At 39.4% G+C, this 14,567-nt stretch overlaps 1 protein-coding gene across 1 annotated transcript in view; it reads right to left on the bottom strand.

The window, feature by feature from the left end:
- CHRM3 (cholinergic receptor muscarinic 3) overlaps positions 1-14,567 on the bottom strand; it is a 500,011-nt gene that overhangs the window by 355,877 nt on the left and 129,567 nt on the right. The window lies entirely within an intron of this gene.

Genomic DNA, 14,567 nt, shown 5'->3' on the forward strand with positions numbered 1-14,567 from the left:
TTCCAACCTACAGTATTAAAAAAAAAGTGTTTGACAATCCAACAGAGGGGCCTTGATTCACCTGTCTCTGCTTTCCTCACAATGCACAGTATAGTTGTGGAAACACACTAGGCAGTCAATAAGTCCGATTAGGAAGTAGTAAACTTAGTACTAAATTGGTTTAACATTACTGGAGGGTTATACAATTATCAATAAAGAACAAAACAGGGGCACTTGGGTGGCTCAGTCAGTTAAGCATCTGACTCTTGATTTTGGCTCAGGTCATGATCTCTGGTTGTGGGATCGAGCCCTGCATAGGGCTCTTTGCTAAAGGTGGAGCCTGCTTAAGATTCTCTATCTTATCTTATCTCTGTCCCCCACGCCCCCACCACTTTCCCTCTTGGGGAAATAAAAAAAGGTACAAGGGGTGCCTGGGTAGCTCAGTGGTTGGACCTCTGCCTTCGGCTCAGGTCATGATCTCAGGGTCCTGGGATTGAGCCCCACATTGGGCTCTCTGCCAGGGGGGAACCTGCTTCCCCCTCTCTCTTAGCCTGTCTCTCTGCCTATTTGTGATCTCTGCCTGTCAAATAAATAAATAAAATCTTTTGAAAAAAAAAAAAAGAACAAAACAAACAAAAGGTATATTTGACATCCTTGGATATAGAATTTTTTTAGGGTCTACATGCTGAACATTCTATCAGGCCTGTGTATGGCTTTTTTTCAGTCTTCACAACAAAGCTGCAACACAGTCTTTTCATTTACAACATTTAAGATCAGAAAGTAGAGCTACTGGCCCCAGACTCTGCCCTCCAGAGCCAGGCTCTTTCACCACAGCATGTGGAGTGTACAGGCACAGGCATGGTCCCATGTCTACTTGGATCTTTGGACCCTATCTATCCTCCAATATGAGTAACAGATACAAAGAGGACCAAAGGAAGCTGAATCTCCTTGACCTCTGCACCCCTCACACCCACGGTCCCTGGACAACAAGCATAATACTCTGCTCTTCACTGTGGGGAGAGCTATAAAGTGAGCTTTCATTTTAGGATTCAGGGTTGGCCACATGTAAATACTTGCTGAGTAAGTGAACGAATAAATGGCAAAAACCAGGAATTGGTGTATCTTTTTTGTCTAAACTCATACTCGGTTTGATCAATGCTTTCATTTACTTGCCAACGTTATCTTCCCATTTGCAACACAAACTCAAGAGGAGAAAGGTTAGGATCAATGATCTGAAAAATCATGGGAATTAAGGTCAAATACATATACTCAAAGAATTACAAAGTGATCAGTAATCAGTTTAATATACTTCATTGCAGAGGTTCCTGAAAACAGCAAAAGGTTAACAAACAAAGAAATTTTCCGGAGAAAAAGAATTCGCCTTTTACTCCCAGATCAGATATCAGCTAGTGAACAGAACCTCACCACCTTCCCTTATGACCAGATCCTATCGTGGGTCTTCCCCCGCACAGAGACAGGAGCAAACAAAAATGACTAAAGGCTCCAGGAAGGAACTGGCAAAGCAGCTCTGGATTGGAGACTCTCATGAGAGAGCTACATCAGACACTCCAATGGTCAGACCCCAGCTGACCCCACGGAAGAGGGAGGGAGTGCTGTTGGTGCACTGTCTGTCTAGAGCAGAGACTGACGGACTGCAGCCTGCCGCATGTTTGTGAGCTAAGAATGGGTCCTACATTTTTAAATCGTTGAAAGGAATCAAAAGAAGCCTGCAAATTATTTGAAATTCAAATTTCGGAGTCTATAAATAAAGTTTTATTGGAACACAGCCACAGGCATTCATTTCCATCTTGTCTCTGGCTGCTTTCATGCTACAATGGCAGAGTTGAGGGGTGGTGACAAGTAGCATGACTCGCAAACTCTAAAATATGGACTATCTGACCTTTTATTGAAATGGCTGGCTGGAAGGATCATCGCCTTTTTGGAGGGGATGCTATTAGGGATACAGGGTGCTTTCCAGCAGACTGGAAGCAGGGGGTGGGAATCTGATCCTCCCAGAAGATGAAGAGTCCCAGAGGCAATGCAACAGCTGCAGGGAGTATGGTCAGGCTTGCTGGGGGACAGCGGGGCTTCTCCCTGGGGGAGGCGCCAGAAAGGTGAGACTCAGCCACACTCAGTGTGGCACACAGGCTGGGCAGTTGAAGATGGATGGAGTGTTGTCCTCCAATAAGCTGAGATGTTCTCACTGGCCATATCTATAGATGGATAAAGGGGTGATAAAGGTAAGCAAAATAGAGCATAACACCTATAAAAAAGAATCTGTTGTGATGGGCACTGGTAGTGTATGTACGTGCTGAATCACTAAACTCTACACCAGAAACCGGTATTACGCTGTATTGTTAACTAGGTGGCATTTAAATAAAAACAAAAAATAACAAATAATTTAAGGATCCTGTTAAAAAAAAATCTGTTACATAGCACAAGGAAAACCATGCTGTCTCTCTGAAGAGGAAACATTTACGTTTGAAAGACACCAAAGAAAGTGAAAATAAGTTTTGTAGAACATCTATTTTGTACTCTCAATGAACTCTGAGACAACACAAAACACAATCCCAAAGATTTCTCTTCACAGAATTAAACCCAAATAAATGCAAAGCCATTTAAGTGGTTTCCCATTTAACTATTAACTGCATCGTGGTGAAGAGAAGAGGGGTTCTGATTTCAAAGTCTTGGCCCTGAACACCAAATCGACCATGTGCTTGCTGTACGACCTTGAACAACTTTGTATTCAAAGTCTCATTTGCATCATCTCTAAAACAGGGTCATTCTAAAGATTCTAAGAAAAATACACACAAATGTCCATACTGCTTGTCACATGGGAAGTATGTGATATTTTCACCAGCTTCCTATCTTCTTTCAGGGCTCGCCCTGTTCACCGGCCCACTCTCCTGTACTAATACTCAGCCACCCACCGTGCCAATTATAGTTATAGGAGAATGGCTGTTGCATAGGTAGGTCTCTCCTGATTTTGCATTTTCTGCTTTCTTTGGGTAGATTGCAATTTTTAACACATGACTACATTTTTATGAGTGGTGGTAACATCTCAGACTTCTCCACATTTGAAATCTCACTTTTTCTGTCAGCAAAGGAAATGCTTACTGTAGTTTTACAAAGAGCTATTTGTTTGTCTATTTATTTTGCTGTTGGAGATGGAATCATTTAGAAGCAGATTTAAAACACACACACACACACACACACACACACACACACACAAATTACTGAAGCTAAGTTCTCTCTGGAATGGATTCATTTAAACCACCTACTCTACTTAAAATAGACAAGTTTACCTTGATATTTGCCAATTAGCATAAGCAATCAACACACTGATGCTGACTCCTGCCCTTGGAGGATGGATGGATGGAAATATATATATATATATATCACATAGAAAGCATGCTGTTTTAGTAAAACCACATCAAACATAATGACAAAAGTCATTGCCCACAAAGGGAGACAATATTTGACAAGAGCAACAGCTGAGACTCAAAACATGTTGATTTGTGCTCAGACAGGACGGGGAAGCTAACTGCCACAGGACACCCCGCTCACAGCTCCTCTGTGTCTCAGACTTTGATCTGCAGGCAGTTCTCACCTCTGCCCCTCACTCATGAGGCCACTAATATTATCTTATTCTCATTGCATTCTAACAGAACAAAGCCAAAACAATGTAAAGAAAATTTGTTTAATCAAAAGCATCTTCTATGAAAGAAAGTACCAAAAAGTGACCTTGATTGTATAACAATGAAATTGTGTAACAATGAAATCTGATCATCTGAGAATCAGAAGCAGGTCCTTCTGTGTGAGTGGGTGGCTTTTCTCCCATACAATGATTAGGACCAGAGAGCCAAAGCAGATATATACATGGTTTGAGCACAGTAATGGTTATGCCCAGGGCACACAGTGACCTTCTACATGAAAATACACATTCTAGCTAGGTTTCCCACTATCTAAAGGATAACCTGATGGTTATTTCTCGTTCTCTGTTAAGACTCTAAAGTTAATTTTTGTAAGAATTAACTATTTTAGTAACTGCATTAGACAGCTACAGTGTTAAGGTAGGAAATAATAAATCAAAAAGAATGACAGCGTTGGTGGAAAAGTCTCAGGCATAACCAAAGGAGGAGGTGTATTTCTAAGTTTATTTTAAATTGCTAGTGGGTAGGTTGATACGTGTTTACATCTATAATGAGACAATTGCCAATCCATCTTTACATTTATTGGCTATTAAACTTTAAAGACAAGTGGTATCCAAAATTAACTTCTATGTTTATGCTACATTTGCTTTCCTGATGTTCCAAGTAATCTTCTGTATTAATTTTAAGTAAGGACTGTTAAATTGACTAGAAAAAAATCAGGAGAATTTTTTTCATATGTAATTTACAAAGCAGAGACAGCAGCTTCTAACTCTTCAATTATAAATCTAACCCCAATATTATCTGATTGGGCTGAGATATCCATTTAGCAGGCTGTGGAGAAAGAGCTCCCTTATGAATCAAGAATGTCATGATGGTAGACAAGTGGCCGAGCCTTTGGATGGAGGGGCACTGTGGAGGTTAGCTAATGCAGAGAGGCAGTCGAAAGTTAGGGCAAAGGGCCAGCAGAGAGAAGGTGAGAAGCACTTTCTACTGGCATCTTCTTGAAAAGAGAGAGAAGGGAAAAATAAAAAAAGGCTTTTAGAGACTCGCATCACCTTATGTGATCACACTGAAGATGAGAGCTATTACATTCAATGAAGAGAGACTTGGAAAAACCCTCCCCCAAACTATGGTACATTCTAGAATCTCATTACTCTAACCATTCCATGGCCCTCCTCTTCTCTTTCTTCTTTTCCTCCTATGCTTCTCCTCCTCCTCTTCTCTCTCTGTGTCTTTTTTAGCAGAAGCATTATAACAGTTAGCATTACTCATGCATCTACTTTGTGCCAGGCTCTTTGATGGGTACTTTACATGTGGATTTGTTTTCTTTCCACAATCTTCCCAAACTGTTGCTACTGGTATTTCAAAGAAGCTGAGGTTCTCACAGACTGAATTTCATAGCCAGAGAGCCATGAGTAGGCAGAGGCAGAAACCAAGCCCAATCTAACCGATTCTTTTACGAAGAAAAGTTAAGCTTCCTGGGAGTAGAGCTCTGCATAATGCAGAACTCACTGCAACATCACAGACCCTAAGCATATAAGGAATTACGATGTGGTTTGGGGTGGGTAAGGATACTGGGAGTTCAATTAAGTTACCCTTCAGAACCTAACTCCGTATCAGAGAGCTTCTCGATTAAACATTCTTTTTTTTTTTTTTAAAGATTTTATTTATTTTATTTGACAGAGAGAAATCACAAGTAGATGGAGAGGCAGGCAGAGAGAGAGAGAGGGAAGCAGGCTCCCTGCTGAGCAGAGAGCCCGATGCGGGACTTGATCCCAGGACCCTGAGATCATGACCTGAGCCGAACCCACTGAGCCACCCAGGCGCCCCTCGATTAAACATTCTTAAATCACAACCATAGAGTAAGTCCTTAAGGAACAAATGGGATTAATGTTTGAATCTTTATGTTAAAAGGGACCATGATCCATGCTAATGTACCAGGGAATTTATGGATGATAAAAGGGAAGAAAAATAATTGTTATTTGACCAAGAGATGTTTAGACTGGACGAGTGGTTAAAGGGTTATTCCATTACTGAACTGCAACAAAATTAGCAATCTATGAAATCAGTCATTTAATTGATATCTGCTAGGGATTCCAGAGTGAAGCCCAAGGAAAGCAAACTTAAGAGTCATCTCTGAAGCCTAAGAAACAAAAGCAAAGGGAGGGGGAAAAAAAAAAAAAGCTCAGTTAGGCTCTTAAAACATAATGGAACCCACTACTGGAATGTGGAAGGTTTCTACCAGAATAGATCCACAGAGGCAAAGTATGCATTTATCTCTAAATGGGAACAGCTTCCTTACAAATTCTTACATCACTAGAGTTCAGGTTCACTTTCCAGTACTGAGAAGCCAGTGCCCCAGAGATTCTGACACCTGGAAAGGCCTTGGTTTCCTGGAAGCACAGTAAGAAGAAAGGCAGCCAAGAGAACACAGAAATTAATGTTGGGGTTTTCTCTTTTCATCTTACCAGCCTGGATATTTAGATGGTTATCATCGCAAATGCCTTTGGACACTTTCCTAGTTTTGTCTTGAAAGGAAGTGATTTATGACTCAGAAATCGCACAGCTACCTCCCATGAATATTACAGTTTTCAAAAAAAGATGATGGTTTACTAGTATTTTGGGTAAAGAGATGTGTCAGGTATACTTTGGAGTCAGAATATTTACAAACCTAACAAATGCTCCTTAGTCTTTGGAAGTGATAACGCTTCTTAATGCCAGGGCAAGACAAACGGGGAAGCATTCTTTAGTGCTGATACTCAGCATTCTCTGGACTAAGTAAGGAAGACTAGAACAAACATTTAGGGCAATAGGATACTGTGCTTTTGGGGCAGAAGGAGGGTGCACTTATGGCTTAAGAGCAGCAGCAAGGTTTGCTTATGGCAAAATGCATTCAGGATTTCAGTGCATGGCTTCACCCAGCTGTCTCTTAGCACAAGGCAGCTCTCCATCCAACACATTTAAGCAAGGAAAGTAGCACTCTAAATGTGGATGAGAGGAAGGATTTCCACTACATTAGAGAAAGTAGGTTTCCAGGCCACGTACAAAGTGAGATCGAGGACAGGATTAAGATACAAAGGACAAGCAGCTGTCTTAGGGTATACAGGTATATGGCTCACATGATTAAGCTGCTCTAGGAGTGTGCATTTTATACAAAGAACACACCCATTCCGATTATTAACCTCTGGACAGGGGTCTCCTGGATTCCAAAAGCATACAGCTTCCTGCTGGACACAGGAACACGGTGGCGGGCAGCCTCTCCACTAACCACCGGGGCCTGTCGGTGGGATGCACCCTCTTCCCTCGGTCATAGCTCCTAGTATTAATCCTGAAACTGTGCTCTCCATCTCAGTAGAGATTGTTTGTCGTAGGAGCACGGTGGCTTTGGCCAAAAGAAAACTAGTTGCCATGTCCTCCAGTTGGAACATCGAAATAAACGGTTGAGATTGAACGGAGAGCACTCGAACCTCATGCTCCTCAAACACCCTGCACTGTGGGAACTGGAAAAACAGAGCCAAAGTGAAAATTTCAATACTTAAACTGAAAACCATGAGGATTAGCCATGTAAGTCCAGTGTTCATCTCTCTGCCAGGACTCTGAGTGGAGAGTGGAATGGGGAGGAACAGACATAATAGGGCCACGCCAAGACTCGGTCCTAAGAGAGTAATGATGGAGTCTCAGAAGTCCTTCATGGGTGCAGCAGGCCTGCAGCTTGAACACCGTGCACACTGTCCATTCAGCATGTTTCTAATAGTCAGTCTGCTGCATTAGAAATTCCGGGCTAGGTGGCACCTGTCTGGGTCAAGGTCAAACTGCAGCAGTCTGTACCCAAAAGCCCAGGGGACAGCCAGATTTACAGTCCTCATCTCACAGGAGCCTGAAGAACTGCCTGACAAGAACGTGAAGTGTTTTCACAAGGCAGATCCCACACTCGGTGTGGCTCTGGGGTGCTAGAAACACAGGGCCCAAAGAGGGAAGGAGAGTTGTAAAGGGCTTAAAATATACACTAGATGGAAAATAAGGGTCTCTTAAGTAAGACCTAGTGATGGTCTGCACTCAGAGTTCTCAGCATGGTAACACAGAGACAACAGGATGAATTCTCCCTTTTGGAGAGAAGAGATAAGATGCATTAAGAGCTTTTTGCCTCAGGTGGGCTGAGAGCATAATGCCAATATTAACCATGACAAGATTGCTCTCAACTGAGCTTAAGTTCACAGCATGCAGACGCTAGGTCACTGGCAATGACGAACGGGCATCCTGGGCAATGCCACGTTGAACTCTGTCCATCCTCCTCACCTCAAAAATTCCTCGGTGCTGAATGAATTCCATCACTGAGGTTCTGATAAAGGTACAATCATTTGGTGGAAGAAAGTTGCAGAAGCAGTCCAGGCTGAACATGCTAAGGGAAGCATGTACACGGTGAGCTGGATGAGAGCAGAGGCTCTTTCTCACCTCTGCATCTCCAGTGCCTAGCACAGTGCCTGATGCATACCGGAATAGTTTCCAATGGATGCACATCCTTACGGAAAGATAGGATCTTCCAAATAAGCCATTCCTGAAGCTCAGCAGCCACCAGCATACGAGATCCTTTGATTAACGAGGGCCTTACTACTACTACAGATTATTATTTTTATTATACATGGCTATTTTTTGGACTAGGGCAAATGCTAATTGTTCCCAATATGGACTGTGTCAGTTAATCCTTCTTACTACCTTGAAAAGGTACATTAGCCCCATTTTACAGATGAGGAAACTGGTGATTCATACTTAGGTTGGATTATGCCAAATTTCATTTGCCTTCCACCATACGATAACTTAAACTTTTCTTTACTTTCTGTTTCAGGGACTGTCCCTGAAACTGGAAATGATAGGAAGATATCTACAGTGAAAAGTCGTGCTAATTCTGGCATCAGCATGTAGTCAGATGACAGTGAGTTAGTTTGGGATCCATTTCCCAATCTATTACATGGGATAAAGTAGAGTAACATACACATGAAGATTCTTTGGAAGTTAAAGACCTATCATTACAAATCAGAGTGAGCGCACATGTGTGTGTTGTGTGTGTGTGTGTGTGTGTTTGCCTAAAATGAACACGACCATTCTGACACACATATAATGGTAAGGAAATGAAGCAGGGGCCTCTGACTACATAGTGGGGACTGTTGAGTCAACTCACATTCAGTGGAGCAGCAGAGGAGGTGATCAGATTAACCTTATCATGGATGTGCCCATTTCCCATCATGGAAAGTTTGGCTTAGGTATGGGAGCCTTAGTATGCTTTATTACCATGTTCACACAAAAATGGAGGGAAAAAAGGATTACAATGCTTTTCTTCCCTAAAAACGTGGAAAAATTTGACCTTTTGTTTCCTCTCCTAACGAAGAATGAGAATAAGAATAGTTCAGAATATGTATTTCTATCAGAGTGCTCAGAATAGTTCAAGGATGCCCCAGAATTATTTAAAGGTTTTAATTAGGGGCACTTTGCAAAAATAAAAAAAAATTCAGGAAACTAATGAGTTAGAGTGAAAATCGACTTAAAAACGTAAATAACATTTTGGGGCACCTGGGTGGCTCAGTAAGTTAAGTGTCTGCCTTGGGCTCAGGCCACGATCCTGGGGGTCCTGCTATTGAACCGCATATCGGGCTCCTGCACAGCTAGGAGCCTGCTTCTTCTTCTCTCTCTCCTTCTCTTCCCCCTTTTGTGCTCTCACTTTCTCTCTTCCTCTAAATAAATAAATAAAATCTTAAAAAACAAAAAACAAAAAAAGTAACATTTTAACAGAATCTGTTTTGGTCATTTTTGTTCTCATTTTTTTAAGAGGTGATTATGCCTAAATTTGGAGCAAGGATTATATTAAACTTCACCAGGCATTCTTCTCTCTTAATTATTTTCTTTTAACACATTCTTTTTTCTAAGTTTTTATTTTAACTCCAATTAGTTAACATAACAGTGCTATACTACTTTCACGTATATGATATAGTGATTCAACAATTTCCTACTTCATTTGGTGCTCATCACCTATTTCCATCACCTAACCCCAGCCCCCCACCCAACCCCACTTCAATAACCATCAGTTTGTTGGCTACAATTAAGAGTCTATTTCTTAATTTGTCTCTCACTCCCTCTCCTTCTTTTCCCTTTGCTTGTTTGATTGGCTTCTTAAATTCCACATGTGAGTGAAATTATATGGTATTTGTCTTTCTCTGACAGACTTATTTAACAGCATAATACACTCTAGCTCCATCTATGTCATTGCAAATGGTGAGATTACATTCCTTTTCATGGCTGAGTAATATTCCATTGTATACATATGCCCCATCTTCTTTATTGATCCATTACTCGATAAACACTTGTGTTGCTTTCATATCTTAGCTATTGTAAATAATGTTGCTATAAATACGGGAGTGAATGTATCCCTTTGAGTTAGTGTTTTTGTATTCTTTGGGTAAATAGTAATATAACTGCTGGACTGTAAGGTAGATCTATTTTTAACTTCTTGAGGATCCTCCACACAGCCTTCCATGGTAGCTGCACAAGTTTGTATTCCTACAAACAATGCAGGACGGTACATTTTTCTCCACATCCTTACCAATATTTGTTGTTTCTTATCCTTTTGATTTTAGCTAATCTGACAAGTGTAGGTGATAACTCATTGTGGTTTTAATTTGCAACTCCCTGATGATGAGTGATGTTGAGCATTTTTCACGTGTCTGTTGGCCATCTGTATGTCTTCTTTGGAGAAGTGTCTATTCACATCTTCTGCCCATATTTTAATTGGACTATTTTTTGGGTATTGAATTTTGTAAGTTCTTTATACATGTTGGATACTAAACCTTCATTGGATATGTCATTTGAAAATATCTTCTTTCATTCCATAGGTTGACTTTTGGTTTTGTTGATGGTTTCTATTGCTGTAGAAAACCTTTCTATTAGGATATAGTTTATTTTTGCTTTTGTTTCCCTTGCCTCAGGGGGCATATCTAGGAAGAAGTTTCTATGGTTAATGTCAAAGAGGTTACTCCAGTGTCATAGGATTTTTATATTTTTAGGTCTCACATAGAGCTCTTTAAACCATTTTGAATTTATTTTTGTGTATGGTGTAAGAAAGTGGTTCAGTTTATCTCTTTTGCAATGTTGCTGTCCTGTTTTACCAACTCCATTTGTTGATGAGACTGTCCTTTTCCCATTGGATATTTTTTCTTGCTCTATTGAAGACTGACCATAAAGTTGCAGGGTTTATTTCTGGGTTTTCTATTCTGTTCAAATGGTGCTGGCATTTGATAAGGATTGCATTAAATATGTAGACTGCATTGGTAGTATAGACATTTAAACAATATTTGTCCTTCCAATCCATGAGCATGGAATGTTTTTCCATTTCTTTGTGTTGTGTTTCATTTCTTCCAACAGCGTTTCATAGTTTTTAGAGTTCAGGTCTTTAATCTCTTTAGTTATGTGTATTCCTAGGTATCTTCTTGTTTGTGGTGCAAATGTAATTAGGACTGATTCCTTAATTTTTCTTTCTGCTATTTCATTATTGGTGTATAGAAATGAAACAGATTTCTGTACATTGATTCTGTATCATGCCAGTTTACTGAATTTGTGTTTCAGTTCTAGTATTTTTTTTGGGAGAGTCTTTCAGGTTTTCTATGCAGAGTATCATGTCAACTGCAAAAGTGAAGATTTTACTCCTTTCTTTACCAATCTAGATTGTCATTTATTTCTTTTCTTTGTCTGATTGATGTGACTAGGACTTCCAGGACTATATTGAATAGAAGTGGTGAGAATGGACATCCCTCTCTTGATCCTGAACTTAGTGGAAAAGCCCTCGGTTTTTGCCCACAGAGGATGATGTTAGCTGTGGCTTTTTCTTATTTGGCCTTTATTGCGTTGAGGTATGTTCCCTCTATACCTACTTTGTTGAGGGTTTTTATCATGAATTGATGTTGTATTTTGTCCACATCTATTGAAATGAGCATATGATTCTTTCCATGTCTCTAATTGATATGGTATATCATGTTGATTGATTTGTGAACACTGAAGCACCCTTGTAGCCCAGAGAAAAGTCCCACTTGATCATGATGATGATATTTTTTTAATGATTGTTGAATTTGGTTTGCTAGTATTTTGTTGAGGATTTCTGCGTTCATGTTCATTAGGAGTATTGGCCTGTAGTTCTCTTTCTCAGTGGTGTCTTAATACCAGGGTAATGCTGGCCTCATAGAATAAATTTGCAAGTTTTCCTTCCTTTTCTATTTTTTGGAATATTTTATTTATTTATTTGTTTGTTTATTTATTTTAAAGATTTTATTTATTTATTTGACAGACAGAGATCACAAGTAGGCAGAGAGGCAAGCAGAGAGAGGAGGAAGCAGGCTTCTTGCTGAGCAGAGAGCCTGATGCGGGGCTCAATCTCAGGACCCTGGGATCATGACCTGAGCTGAAGGCAGAGGCTTTAGCCCACTGAGCCACCCAGGCACCCCATAGTTTTTGGAATACTTTAAAAAAACACAGACTTAAAAGTTGGTAGAATTCACATGTGAAGTCATCTGGTCCTGGACTTTTTTTTTTTTTAAGATTTTATTTATTTTTATTGACAGAGAATCACAAGTAGGCAGAGAGGGAGGCATAGAGGGAGAGGAGGAAGTAGGCTCCCTGCTGAGCAGAAAGCCCGATGTGGGGTTCGATCCCAGGTCACTGGGATCATGACCTGAGCTGAAGGCAGAGGCTTTAACCTACTGAGCCACCCAGGCGCCCCAGGTCCTGGACTTTTGTTGTGAGTTTTTGATTACTGATTGAATTTCTCTGCTGATTAGTCTGTTCAAGTTTTCTGTTTCTTCCTGATTTAGTTTTGGTAGGTTATATATTTCTAGGAATCTATCCATTTCTTGTAGGTTGTCAATTTGTTGGCATAGAGTTTTCATTAATACTCTCTTATAGTTGTTTATATTTATATTTTTATATTTATATTTTATTTATAATTATATTTTATTATATTATTTATATTTATATTGGTTGTTAGTCCTCCTTTCTCATTTGTGATTTTATTGAGTCCTTTCTCATTTTTTCATGATAAGACTGGCTAGAGTTTTATCAATTCTATTGATTGTTTTCTAAGAACCAGTTCTTGCTTTTATTGATCTGCTCTATTGGTTTTTTAGTTTATATAGCATTTATTTCTGCTCTAATCATCATTATTTCCATTCTTCTGCTGGTTTTAGGGTTTATTTGCTGTTTTTTTTCTAGCTCCTTTAGGTGCAAGGTTTGGTTTTATATTTGAGATTTTTCTTTCTTCTTGAGGTAGGTCTGTATAGGTATATACTTTCCTCTTATGACTGCTTTTGCTGCATCCCAGAGGTTTTAGACCATTGTGTTTTCATTTTCATTTCCATGTAGTTTTTTGTTTCTTCTTTGATTTCCTGGTAGACCCATTTATTGCTAAGTAGCATATTATTTAACTTCCATGTATTTGTGGTCTTTCCAGATTTTTTCTTGTAGTTTATTTCTAGTGTCACACCACTGCAGTCAGAAAAGATGCATGATATGACTTCTGTCTTCATGACTTTGCAGAGGCTTGTCTTATGGGCTAACGTGTGATCTATTCTGGAAAATGTTCCATGTGCACTTGAAAATAATGTCTATTCTGCTGTTTAGGATGGAAGGTTTTAAATGTATCTCTTAAATCTATTTTCCAGTGTGTCAATCAAAGCCATTGTTTCCTTGTTGATTTCCTGTTTTGATGACCTTCCATTGATGTAAGTAGGGTGTTGAAGTCCCCTACTATTATTGTATTATTATCAAATGGTTCTTTTATGATTGTTATTGTTTTTTATATCTGGGTGTTCCTATGTTGGGTGCATACATATTTACCTTTATTATACCTTCTTGTTGGATTGTCCCCTTTGTGATTATGTAGTGTTGTCTCTTGTTACACTCCTGGTCTTAAAGTCTGTTTCTTCTGATATAAGTATTGCTATTCTGGCTTTCTATTGACAGCCATTTGCATGACAGATGTTTTTCCATCCCCTCACTTTCAATCTGCAGGTGTCTTTAGGTCTGAATGAGTCTCTTATAGGCAGCATATAGATAGGTCTTTTTTTTTTTTTAATACATTCTGTCATCCTGTGCCTTTTGATTGGAGCATTTAGTCTACTTACATTTAAAATAATTATTAAAGTTTATTCTGTTGACTAATTTGTGAATACTGAAACACCCTTGTAACCCAGGAATAAATCCCTGAGTGGCTCAGTTGGTTGAGTGTCAGACTCTTAATTTTGTTTTGAGTCATGATCTCAGGGCTGTGGGATCAAGCCCCCAATCAGAATCTGTGTTCAGCAAGGACCCTGCTTCTCTCCCTCTCCCCTGGCTTTCTCTCTCTCTCTTTCAAATAAATACATCTTTAAAAAAATAAAATAACTATTGAAGATATGTATTTACTGTCATTTTACTACTTGTTTTATGATTGTTTCTGAATATTTTCTCTCCTCCTTTCTTGTCATTCTCTTCCATGGTTTGCGAGTTTTGTTAGTGATATATTTCCTATTTATTTCTCTTTACTCTTTGCATATTTATAAGTGGTTTTTGATATATGGTTACCGTAGGTTTGTACATAACTTCTTCTGCAAATAGTGGTCTGAACCCATGCTTTACTCCTCTCTTTCCCATATTTAAGTATATGTTGTTACATTTTTATCTTTTTATTTTGTGAGTTCCTTGACTGATTTTTTACAGAAATCTTACTGCTTTTGTGTTTCCTACTTCTATACTGTCATTTTGGGTCTCTCCTTTCAACTCAAAGTGTCCTCTTTAATATCTCTTGCAGAGTTGGTTTAGTAGGCATAAACTCCTTTAGTTTTTGTTTATCTGGGAAGCTCTTTATCTCTCCCTCTATCCCAAATGACAGCATTTTTGGATAGAGTATTCCTAGCTGCAAAT

This window comes from Mustela nigripes, chromosome 4 (genome assembly GCF_022355385.1).
Source record: "Mustela nigripes isolate SB6536 chromosome 4, MUSNIG.SB6536, whole genome shotgun sequence".
NCBI lineage: Eukaryota > Metazoa > Chordata > Mammalia > Carnivora > Mustelidae > Mustela > Mustela nigripes.